This window comes from Protomyctophum parallelum, assembly GCF_964188405.1.
Source record: "Protomyctophum parallelum genome assembly, chromosome: 9".
NCBI lineage: Eukaryota > Metazoa > Chordata > Actinopteri > Myctophiformes > Myctophidae > Protomyctophum > Protomyctophum parallelum.
In genome coordinates, this window is record NC_139706.1 from 2,213,365 (window position 1) to 2,227,175 (window position 13,811).

Sequence of the window (13,811 nt, forward strand, 5' to 3'; positions counted from 1 at the left end):
CTCTCTCTCTCTCTCTCTCTCTCTCTCTCTCTCTCTCTCTCTCTCTCTCCTCAGTCTTGTTGTGTCTTGTGTGGTGTCACTCTCTCTGCTCCCTGGCACCGAGCCACCTAAATACCGAGCCACCTAAATCAGTGTTGTGAGCTTGTAGATCTGCTATTTTCAGCATATTTTCAGCATGCAACCAAGTAGTCTAGTTTGTATCTATTTGACGAAATTGTCAATATATTTAGTCATGGTTTTAGTCAACATAGCTTAGTTTCCATTTAGTTTTCGTCAGTGAAAAACATTTTTCTTCTATAGTTTTAGTCGACAAAAACAATACTGACCTAAATGTTGTTTCCCACGTGGCAAATGTCCTATGGTTCCCAGGGAGGCAAAAATACAATGCAAAAACCCCCAAAAACTATTGAGGTAGGATCGACCGCCGTCATGCAAAATAATCGTTTTTATTGCTGCCTATAAAGGAGTTTTCTTTTACTCGAAACGCGTTGCTGAGCAGTAGTCTGGAAGATTTTATGCCAATTGTGTGTTTGTTTGCCAAAAACAGAAGGTGTAAAAATAGCTGTTTGAACTGAAGGCATTAAAACATGCATTATATAGTGGTCTCCCCTCCTCAATTGTTTTCTTGCATTTAATTTCAAGGACCCCCAGTTCATATGCCATGGTCCCGGTCCCCCCATAACTCTGAGGTCCATTTGGTTCTATTTGTAGGCCTTATATACTCTCCAAGTTATAGACCTGTATAAAGGTCCCATTGGTCCCCCAACTATCAGTCATTTAGCTGGGGACCCCCTGGAACTTCCTCAAGGACCCCTGGGGGGGGGGGGGGGGGGGGGGGACCATAGAGTTATATATCTATAGAGAAGACACCCGAGTTCTCCTTCCATCCACTTGCATTAAGTTGCTCAAAAGCGCATGAGGCGGATTCACTCCTCCTTCCTGGTAGGAACAGAGTGCATTCTGGGATGGATTGGCCCCAAACACATGAACGCGCTGCCGTTGACTATCATTGTGCCGTTTGTGCGCGTTCACATATGAAACATTCGTTCACGTGTCATGGCCCCAATCACATGAACGTGCGCAATGATAGTCAACGGAGCAGCGCTGGCTCGAGCTGCAATACCAAATCCGGCCACTATGTCCATTTCGCCTCAGGGTTTCCTCTGGGTGCCTTCTCTAGAAATATATACTCTAAGGGGGGGACCACCTAACTGATCTGTACTCTGCACAGCTTAACCCATTTTGGGTTAGGGTACCCATGTTGGTGTTAGCACTACGTTATGCTTTAGCTATTGAAAAATAGCAGATCTACAAGCTCATACGAGCTTGTAGGTCAGCTATTTTTTTAATCTGATCTCAGATCAGAATGGAAAACTGTCAGGATGTAGAAGACATTTTTAGAATCTGATCTCAGGTCAGAATGCTGCATGTGAAGCATCATGTGAAACAGAAAGTCTAATCATCAATAATCTCACTAACCCAACATATGTAATTATTGTGTATCAACACACTATATGAACTGTCAGGAAACAGATGAGGTTTGCAGGGTGCGAGTAAGTGTAAGGAATGTGTTTTGATGAAATGTATTTTTTTTTAATAGGATAGATTTATAGCTTTTGCTGTGTTTGGGGATTACGGATAAAGAGCGTGTGTGTGTGTGTGTGTGTGTGTGTGTGTGTGTGTGTGTGTGTGTGCGTGTGCATGCGCATGTGCGTGCGCATGTGCGTGCGTGAGTGTGAGGTGAAGTGACAATGTGACATCATGGAAAAGTGTGTGTACGGCAGACAGAGGCTACAACCACCAGGTGAGCTACAATGATTAGGAGATTATGTGTCATACTGTGTGTGTGTGTGTGTGTGTGTGTGTGTGTGTGTGTGTGTGTGTGTGTGTGTGTGTGTGTGTGCGTGAGCGTGTGTGTGTCTTCGGTTGGTAGGGGAAGTGAGGTCATCAGGGTTGCCTCCCCTGGCGCCCCGCTAGTTTTCATGAATGGTGGAGGTTGATTCAGCACAGCTACACGCACGCACGCACGTACGCACACACACACACACACACACACACACACACACACACACACACACACACACACACACACACACACACACACACACACACACACACACACACACACACACACACACACACACACACACACACAAACACACCACACACACACTTGGACTGATATAAGTGAAGGGATATGGAGCTTGGGGGGGGGTGGTGTGTGTGCAGATGTTGATGCTGAAGTGGGCGATGAAGTAAATGTACAGTAGAGGCTAAGATACATTTGATTGAATAGACCGTGAAATTGATTATTAGATCATCCAGCCCGGCCAACCACAGACGCCAGGTGTGGAAACGTTAGTTCTGTTTACCCGTCCTTAGTCGTGCCTTGATGTGTGTATTTTCAACTGGAAAGATGCGCGGGCAATACGATTAGTATATTAGGTGTATAGAAGTGTATATTTGTAGTACGTCTCTAAATGTCATGATGAATTGAACATTGAACAACTGTTGTAAACGAGCGTAATGCTTTATGGTGTCGTCCACAGTTAACAGTTTTTGTATTGAGTTTTGCTTGAAATGTAAATCTGTTAAAATAAATACTTCAATCAATCAAACAATCAAGGTTTTCCCACCCGTGTCATCTGTTAGGGTGGGGTGGGGGGCGGGCGGGCAGACCTTTTCAAACGCACATTTCCAAAGGATATATGTATTTCTTTCAAGTGTTTTCCAGCACTTACAATGATCTCTTGTCCTCTCTTTCACCTTTACCCTCACCTTAACATAACTCAAATTCGAATTATAGGCCAAAACCCGCTATGTAAACCTGTGTGTGTCTAATGCCAATCTTCCTGACAGTTTCCACTGGGAACGGTGATGAATTACAACCTCCGTTGAACTCACTGCACAGCTCAGAGATTTTTTCCAGGCGACGGCTTTTTCCATTTTATGAAGATTAATTTTCTGTGTTCTTTTCTGTGGCTATTAGTTACACTCCTGGTGGTCAAACAAAGGGAGTCGCCTCGCCTCGCTAACGATTTCATTTCCATGGCAAACAACGCTTGGCTTTTGAATTTAATCAAGACCTGCACATTTATACCGAGAAACATAGAGGGGGACTTGCATTCAGGGGCGGAGGTGGCTCAGGGGTAGAGTTAGTGTCGAAGTGTCCTTGAGCAAGACTCTGAACCCCTGATTGCTCCTGATGTGCTGGTTGGTGCCTTGCATGGTTTCCGCCGCCATCGGTGTATGAATGTGTGTGTGAATGTGTGAATGTAATGCACAATCTATGTAAAGTGCCTTGGATGAAGGCACTATAAAAATGCACCATTTACAAACATTGAAGCATGATAATCAGTGATACCAGAGGTATGTATTATGTATTTGGCCGCGGACCCCCTCTGAAAGTATTCAGTAGGCCTACCACTGTAGGGAACCCCAGAAGAGAAGACATGTGTTCAAATATTTCGAAATTATTCAAAATCTTGTTTTCAACATTCAAAAATAAATTTGACGATCTACAAGTCCACCGTGTGAAATATCAAATGGGGGGATAAAGTGGTTAAACAGATAGTGATGTTATATATTAGCACATATTTTCAGTACTCTATACATCTATTCTAGGGAGTCTGTCACCCGCCTCGGGGGTCTGCTATTGTCTCCTGTGATGGGCAGATTAAACTTAAATCAGGTGTGTGAAACCAGGCGAGCTGAGTATGAGAAAAAACCACAGAGTGGGATTAAATGGTTTATGGTCTCATTCATGTTTCTGCTTGTGTGTGTGTTTGTGCGTGTGCGTGTGCGTGTGTGTGTGTGTGCGTGTGCGTGTGTGTGTGCGTGTATGCGTGTGTGTGTGTGTGTGTGTGTGTGTGTGTGTGTGTGTGTGCGCGTGTCTGTGTCTGTGTGTATGTAACCGTTGCCACAGTAACTGGACACAGAAGAAGGCATCAGCAGCTAATTTGCCACTTTCCCAAGTGTTTACAAAAGGAGCCTTAATTCCCAACCTTGTCACCTTCCACAATAGCTATAATGTTCCATTGTGTCACCTATAGTACCCACAGAGCTTCCAAAGGTCTACTCCTGGCCTCCAGGCTTTATTGACTCTATTGACTTCGTTTGAAGTCAGAATGTCAGTCGACAACACGACCCCTCACCTTAAAAAAAAAAAAAAAAAAAAACATTAGCGCTAATTACCCGATCTATACAATCTATACGTCGCGTCAAAATGTAACGTGTCGTGAGCATGTAGATCGTCTCTTTTTTTTTAAATGATAAAGACACACGCACACGGACACACACACACACGCACACGCGCGTATGCGTGTACGTGCACGTGTACGTGGACTACGTGAGTGCATGCGCGCTTCTGTGCGTGCGAGTGCCTATGTACAACGAAAGCTGACAATGTGAGTGTGTACCTGCGTATAGTAGTGTGCACATGTGTGTGCGTATAGTAGTGTGCACACATGTGCAGCACAAAGGAGTGCATAACAGGTTTGTGCGTATAGCGGCATACGCGTCTGTCAGTCACTGTTCAACCGCTAACACTCTTGTCTCGCAACAGCGTATACAACGTATACACAACACACACACACTCATACATACTGTATACATACGCACAAACACGTACGTACGCACTAACGCTGGCGGTGCACATGGGGAACAGCCAATCACATGCAGCTATTATAGCCTATTATACTCGTGCATCTGCGTGGGAAGAAAGAATGGATTAAAGAATGGATAAAGGCATCGTCCGGGGGAGGGAGGTGGGGGTTTCTCTGTGTATACAAAGCCTTTCGGAAGGGGATGTGTGTAGGGAAAGATACACACAAGGGGAGGGGGGGGGGGGTGGGGGGTCTTTCCTCACCTGGCGGGCGGACCAAAGGTCCAGGTGTGGCACGCACACACCTGGACCTTTGAACGCTGACATTAGCCCGGCACTGACCTGCCTGCTCCAGGTCAACGACCGCCTTCCTCCAGTTACTAATGGAGACTATAGGGGGGGTTTTGTTAAGTGGCATTAGGCACACATTATAGGCCTTACGCTTTTACAACCGCTGGGTGGGCCATTATGTCTGTGTACACTGTTTGAATGCTACTGTGTCGCTTTTGGACAAGAAAGGGTGCATCGATGAACTCTGCATTTACTGTGGGCTTTGTGATTAATATAAGGATTGTCGTTGTACCGCGTAGGCCTACCTTTTAATGTATACTATTCATGTTGGAAGTTACACTGTAAAAAATAAATACAATGGGTAAACGTTTACCACATACGCACTCACACGAAAGACACACACACAATAATAATAATAATAATAATAATAATAATAACATAATTAGGAACACATCCCTAAAACACTCACATACTCACTCATACACTCATACACAATTAACACATTCATTGTTGTGTTTCATTTTCAACTATAAGGGACTGCAATGGAAATACGCTGTTGGCTTTCTTGCATTTATCCTTTTGATAGTGATGTATAACTATGTGCATTTTCGTCAATAAACATATCAATCAATCAATGCCCATGTTTGCTGTATGTGGGCTTCATCATTTCTATTTTTTATTACATTTAAATATATATATATTCAACTTTTATTTTGACAGGTAATCTGGTTGAGACCTGCATGGCGACTCATTCTCAAGAGAGAAGCGGGCAGACGTCAGCGTTAACACAAATCCACAGCCAGCCAGACAGAGCAGGACAAGATCAAATCAGATAACAGATAGTGTGTAAAGTGCTGACAAGATTAAAACCACTACATTGCTATTAGTGTCATCTTTCTTTTCTAGAAATAAAGCTTAGTGTAGTTTATGTGGAACTTACTACCTACTCTTGTGTGTATATTTCTCTGTAACCTTTTTACCTCCTTTTATGATGATTTCCTGTTATTTTGTGTATATTTGTATACGTCTCTAAATGTTCTGATGAATTGAAAATGGTGGACCCTGTTGTAAAAAAGTGTATAATGGTGTATTATGGTGTCGTACACAGATAACAGTTTTTGTATTGATGTGTATGCGCCAATCATTAAAGTAAACTAACTTTTAAGTGAAAAGGGGGCAGGTATTTATAAGAATTTATTCTTATTCCTGCTCCTTTTCGTCATGGGTGTATCAGATATACTGTATGAAAGACAAATTAATTATGAAAGACAATTGAATTGTTATCTATTATGATTTGTACTGTATTGTGATACACTGTGCGAAATAAAATAAAAATGAATTGAGTTGTGCTTGAAATGTATACCTATATTCTGCATAATACTGTTAATAAATACTTCAATCAATCAATCAATCAATCAATCAATGCTATTATAGTGGGGGTGATTCACGATGAATGTGGCTGTCATGTCGAGACCATCTCGTCTATAAGCCGAATATAATTCCAACGAGTCAGGAGGACAGCACAGTCCACTCCAGACACCAAGTGGAGTGTGCACAGATGTCTGACCTGACCCGCATGTGGAGGACAGACAGTCATAAGGGGTGGTCATCATTGGTGATGTCACCCCCCCCCCCCCCCCTCCCAGACATCGGCCTTGAGGGGACTGCTGTTTTCTATCATTACAAAACAAAACACACACCAGCAGCTACGCTGTGAGATCGCTCTCTGGAACATGCACAAGCACGCAGGATATCACCACGCACAGCACGCACACATTAACACACTTTTTTTTAGGGGGGGGGGGGAGTTATTGTAACCCAGTTCCAGTGACCTACATTAAGTCTGCTGTCCTGGGTTTCATTACGTTTGTATCCAATTAAATCCACAAGTTGAACGGGTGGATTTTCATTGATATAACTATAAATCTTTTGAGGAATTCTTTCTTTGCAGATAATTGTCCCCAGAGGCAGGGCTTTGTCTGAAACGTGTCACATATTCTCTTAAAGCATCCAGACATCCAGATGAAGGTAACCAAGGTAAAAACTAAAAACGTTATGTGTGTGGAACAGGTCTCTATGGAAGTAAGGTTTACATAACACCGTGATATAATCTAATAATTATATGGGATCATATCTGTAGGGGATCAATTAATCACCCGGCATGTGACAGGTGTGAGAAGAAGGAGACAGATAGAGGCATAGAGGAAGAGAGAGGGGTTAGGTTTATATTTGTGCCCTAAGGGGGGCTATATGAGACTGCTGTGTGTGTGTGTGTGTGTGTGTGTGTGCGCGCGTGTGTGTGTGTGTGTGCGTGCGTGCGGTGCGTGTGCGCGTGTGTTAGAAAGAAAATGAGAGAGAGAGAGAAATGAACAATTCAAAGGCAGATTGGATGACTATAATAATTACACTGAAATGTCACCAGGTTTGTTTTGCACTGTATACTCTATTCTCTGCAGTTAAGTGGTTCTCAACCTTTTCTGGACCACCAGGGTCCACTTGAAAAGAGTCCGCGGCCCACCCAACTGACCACTTATAACACGGCTGGTCACATGAGTGGGCAGCCTGCATTCTGTGGCCTCATACACACATTCTGTGTTCCGTCTGTGTTTCATGGCCTCACGGCCTCAATGCTTTTCCAATGGACGTCACGTGGTTTGAACAAACACTTGTGTATTTCTTTTAACATGTGAGAAGTTCAAAGTCATCCGCGAGAGACTCAGCGTAGAGAGACAGAGAGTAGAACCGCTGCTCCTTGACTTGGAAAGGATCGAGCCAGCTTAGGCGGTTTGGGCTTCTATAGTATACGCATGCGTCCCTCCCGAGCGTCTCCCTATAGGGAGGTCCTTGCTTGCTGCATGTGACCCACGCCTCGGCATCCCCCAGGAGGAAGTTGCTAATGTTGCTCTGGTAAGGGAAGACTGCAGGTAATCTCTGTTGGAACTGTTGGAACCCCCACCACCCGATTCAGGATAAGCGGTTGAAGATGGATGCGGATATTATATTATCGTTAAAATCTCAGTGTTCTGGCCTGGGCCGGCCGAGCGGTACAGGCACCTATAGGCCGGTAATCCTAAACCTAACAGCGTGTCGCTGTCACAGTCTCTGTCAGTGTCTGTGTCTGTCTATGTGTGTGTGTGTGTGTGTGTGTCTTTGTGAGTGGGCGTGTGTTTTGGGCGTATAGGCTTGGCTCCAGCTCCCAGCTTGGCACACCTGGTTCCAGTTCCCTAATCTCCCTCACCTGCCTGGCATCAGCTAATCATCCCCCAGTCTATAAATGCTTAGTCTTCTCCCCGCGCCGATGCCAGATCGTTTCACAACCTCAGTGCGTGGTAACGCTTCTAGTCAACCTCTCTCGTTTCACAACCTCAGTGCGTGGTAACGCTTCTAGTCAACCTCTCTAGTTTCACAACCTCAGTGCGTGGTAACGCTTCTAGACTCTCTCGTTTCACAACCTCAGTGCGTGGTAACGCTTCTAGTCAACCTCTCTAGTATCACAACCTCAGTGCGTGGTAACGCTTCTAGTCAACCTCTCTAGTATCACAACCTCAGTGCGTGGTAACGCTTCTAGTCAACCTCTCTAGTTTCACAACCTCAGTGTGTGGTAACGCTTCTAGTCAACCTCTCTAGTTTCACAACCTCAGTGCGTGGTAACGCTTCTAGTCAACCTCTCTAGTATCACAACCTCAGTGCGTGGTGACGCTTCTAGTCAACCTCTCTAGTATCACAACCTCAGTGCGTGGTAACGCTTCTATAGTCAACCTCTCTAGTTTCACAACCTCAGTGTGTGATAACGCTTCTAGTCAACCTCTCTAGTTTCACAACCTCAGTGCGTGGTAACGCTTCTAGTCAACCTCTCTAGTTTCACAACCTCAGTGCGTGGTAACGCTTCTAGTCAACCTCTCTAGTATCACAACCTCAGTGCGTGGTAAAGCTTCTAGTCAACCTCTCCAGTATATTTCAGTATATAGGCAGGCCTTGCCTGCCTGCCACCAGCCTCAGCCTACTCGACCACACCGAATACAGCAGATCTACAAGCTCCTTTTTTTTCTCCTCCTGTGTTTTTTCAATAAACACACTTGGACTTTGACTTTGTTGTGTTCTGCTTTTTGGGTCTGCCAGTTTTTACAAATCGTGACAGTCGGAGGTTTGAGTCCTGAGCCCCATGACCTTTGCTGCATGTCTGCCCCCCCCCCCCCCCTCCCCGTTTCTTGTCAAACTATACTGTACATCTATCAATAAAATGGTGATGTATGGTGAGAGAAGAGAAGGAGGTCAAAACACCTCATCTGTGGGGTTTAAAGGTTTCCACTCACAATGAAAAGAGAAAAGAGGAAAAAAAAAATTACAAAAGGAGGAGCCCTGCCCTTTGTGTACGTGCACTGTGGCATGTTTCTGAAAGGCTTGAGATGCTTCCTTTGGCGGGCGTGGGGGGGGGGGGGGGGGTGCTTCCACGTTAAGTGTGTGTTGAAAGACGACCTGACAATCGTGTTTGCAAAATATAGCCTCAAATGAAGAAATATGAGTTTCTTGCATTTCTTCTCCCGTGGCTCAAACCTGGTGCCTGGACACGAATCAGACAGGAGAACGTCACCGAAGAGTCATTTATAGTTCATCATAATATGCCAGAATAAAAATTTAAAAAATCGCTCCTATCATCATACATCATCACACATCGATCACATTCCAGCCCATAACTTTAGGTGTCATCACATTTCTGTTATTTTTTATCTTCACTTTTAACGCCCTCCGTCAATCAAATCATCGATAGATTGGGTACACAGTATCACGCACACACAAAGCTTGGCATAGGAGGGTCTAGCTAGCGCGCCCCTCAAAAATAGCAGATTTATAAGCACACAGCGTGTCACAAATGGGACACGTCATGACCCTGTAGATCTGCTATTTTCAGCGTGCGGCACCGGCATACCGTGGAGCATAAATTGGATAACAGACACGTATAATATATGGAAACATGCCAGGGAGTTCTATAATATCTCTCACTGTCTGCCTGCCTCGAGGACCATGGGGGGCTAGGGAGACGATCCTCACAGCAACACCAACGCCTGCCTCTGGGACGTGGGGAGAGGGAGACGATCCTCACAGCAACACCAACGCCTGCCTCGGGGACGCGGGGAGAGGGAGACGATCCTCACAGCAACACCAACGCCTGCCTCGGGGACCTGGGGGGCTAGGGAGACGATCCTCACAGCAACACCAACGCCTGCCTCGGGGACCTGGGGGGCTAGGGAGACGATCCTCACAGCAACACCAACGCCTGCCTCGGGGACCTGGGGAGAGGGAGACGATCCTCACAGCAACACCAACGCCTGCCTCGAGGACCTGGGAGAGGGAGACGATCCTCACAGCAACACCAACGCCTGCCTCGGGGACGTGGGGAGAGGGAGACGATCCTCACAGCAACACCAACGCCTGCCTCGGGGACGTGGGGAGAGGGAGACGATCCTCACAGCAACACCAACGCCTGCCTCGGGGACGCGGGGAGAGGGAGACGATCCTCACAGCAACACCAACGCCTGCCTCGGGGACGTGGGGAGAGGGAGACGATCCTCACAGCAACACCAACGCCTGCCTCAGGGACCTGGGGAGAGGGAGACGATCCTCACAGCAACACCAGCACCGCTTACCATGAATTCCACACATTGTGAATGACATCATGCACAGATTCCCCGACGTGTTCCATCCAGCATGCATGCATTCATGACATGCAGAGGATGAGGAGACCATTCCATACGTCGTCAATATGTCTCTGCAACGAGCTGTCTGATGATGGATGGCTTTAATAGACTACAGTGCCTTGAACAAATCAATGATTGTGGATGCGATGAAAGTGATTGTTTTTGGAGCCAAGGAACGATTATATGATCCAGGGCTCTATAATACGGCCTTCATTCAGTCGTGCGATGTTGTAAACCACGTCCCAAGCCAGGAATCTTGGTGCAGTTAAATGGACTCAGGATTGAACTTCGGCAGCCAACATTTTACACAATTTCAAAGTCAGCCTGCAGTTCTGTCTATCACATTAACCAATTCTGGACGGGAACCCGTTTTGGTTGTTTTAACATTTTATGCTTTAGCTATTGAAAAACAGCAGATCTACAAGTTCATAGCGCGGCACCGAGTGCCGCGCTATGAACTTGTTGGTCTGCTATTTTTGAAAAATTGTGAAAATGTGCCTGAAATTTTTAAATATATATAGTTAGTTAATAGTTTTTAACTCAAATCGTTGCTTCTGGGGTGTCCTTGGAACAACATATTTTGAAATATTGAGAACCACTGATATAGAAACATGAGGTTTTTCAGAAAAAAACATACTTTTAAAAAGACATTGTTTAAATTTCGACATCAGGCCTAAATGGGTTAAGAGTGTATCAAGGATTAAAAGGTCATCTCGCCAGGATTTGAAAAAACTTGCCCCGTGCATTTATCTTCTCCAGTAGGCATGATGACTACTGTAACTCTCCTTAAAGGACCACTTCACCACTTTCAACCTAGCTTCATATAATAGCTCCTCACTAATAATCATAATATAGTGGCACCATTCTTTTCTACTTGGTCTGTGTCTCATAGGAGGGCTGTGAGCGCGCAGTTCAGATACCCGTCCACCAGTGACATCATCGATGGGGAGTCCAAGCTAATAGAAACCTGCAGGCTTTCTATTCCTGAAAAGTTGCAATGCGAAAATGGAAGCCATCGTTCTCACGATAATGAAAATCTAAAGATTCTGCCCAACGATGATGTCACTGGTGGACGGGTTTCTGAACTGCCCACAGCCCTCCTATGAGACACAGACTGAGTAGAAGACTGGTGCCACTTTATCATGATTATTAGTGAGGACCTAATTATACATAACATTTTAGGATTGCTTGTTGAAATGCACTATAAAACCCTGCCTGGCCTTGCCTTGCCTTGCCTAGACACGTTAATTAAAATATCAGATCTCTTTCTGTGATCAACTTTGGCTTGTGATGCTATAATAAATACAATCTGACGGCTGTGTTCTAGGCTATACGCCAGGTGGAACATAAATGGATTGACATGTGCCAAGCGCGAATATTTGATCTTGGGTGTTGCTTTGACTTTGAGGGAACCAGATCAGGACAATAATATTATCTTTTGATCTATACCAATCGTATCATTGCCAGTATCATTATATCATTCCCCATAACTCCCCTTTTACCTGATAGTCGCCTGATGACAGCGTTTCCTTTTGTCTGATCATGTCTGTTGACACAACAGAAGTGCATGTTTTCTCACAACAGCAGGGACACCTTCCTGCAACAACATGGAACAAACAGCTGAGTGGGGGGTCTTAGGGGTCTTAGGGGTCTTCAGTCTGCATTGTCTTCTCAGGATGGATGCTGTCATCACTTTTTCCTGCCCCCCCCCCCCCCCACCCCCTCCTCATTATCTAAAGTCTTCAAAAGTGTCTTATTTATTGTTTTACTCGTTCTTACGAATGACCTTTAGAGAGGCGCTAGCTCCTCCAACGTCTGGCTTTTGAAATGACGTTTGTTTTAGAGCACTAATCATGACAATGACTATATTAACAATTAGTTAGTTCAAAGACCAGCTGAAATGAAAAACATGCATTGTCTTTCACACTTTTATAAACTGGCCCCCCTTCCCCCCCCTACTCCCTTTTCCCCTCACCGTATATGGCTTCCCTATTTTTACCTCCTCTTATGATGATGTCCTGTTTTTGGCTATATAGAAGTGTATATTTGTGCGTCTCTAAATGTTCTGATGAATTAAAAAATGGTGGACCCTATATTGTAAACAAGTGTACGGTGGGCACGGTGGCACAGTCGGTAGTGCTGTAGCCTCACAGCTAGAAGGTCCTGGGTTCGATTCCCACTCGGGCGCTGTGGGTGCTGGCGGCGTGTTTCCTCCTCCACGTCATCAGTGCCCATACCCGAAGGTGGGGTTGGCGAAAGGGCCTTTCTGTGTGGAGTTTGCATGTTCTCCCCGTGTCCCCTAGGGTAGGTACCCTCACAAAAACATGCAGTAATCCTGGTCTCTAAACTGCCTCCCCCTGGCCAGCCGTGACGCCTGATGGAGGGGAAAGGAACTGGTTGGAATAACGTGTTCCTTCCACGCGCTACGTCCAACAGGGAAACTCCCCCCTGTCAGGTGTAAAGGAGCAACTTGGACACTCAGGCATGAAGGAAGCATGAGTTAAGTCCGTTACTCTCCCTAGGTTGGCGGAGGGTGTGTAGAGCCCAGGATCACATCACAGGATGATTGACACAGGGTGAAAAATGTGTTACAAAATCGTGGGATAAAATAAAAATAAATAAATAAACAAGTGTAGGCCTATAGTGTTTTATGGTGTCGTCCCACAGTTAACAGTTTTTGTATGGAGCTGTGCTTGAAATGTACTGCAATTCTGCAAACTGTTAATAAATACTTCAATCAATCAATCAATCATTTAGACTATAGACTAGAGCATATTCGTGGTCATAATAGGGACACAGTTAACAGCAGATGCCAGAGAAAGGGAGCGAGAGAAAGGGAGAGGGAGGGTTGAGAGAGAGAGAGAGAGAGAGAGGAGATTCAAATTCAAAACAAACTCAGTGGAACGTCATCATCAAGTGTTCCAAAACACTTCTCTTTCCTGTGTCGCTGTGCTCAAAACCTCTCATTCGCTCTCAGAGTGAAACAGAGATGTGTGGAGGGGACGGGGGGGGGGGGGGGGTGAAGAAGAAGAATGCGTCTGAAAGCCACTATAACTCATCCACATAGGATGCTGCTGGGGGGGGGCAGATAGAGACGTCTGCCTCACAGAGGTGAGGTCACAGAGATTCTTTCCGCTAACATAGCCTGGCCCCTGGCCCTGTCCATGCACACTCTTGACCTTTCACCCCTCTCCTCCTCCTCTTCACCGCAACACAACACA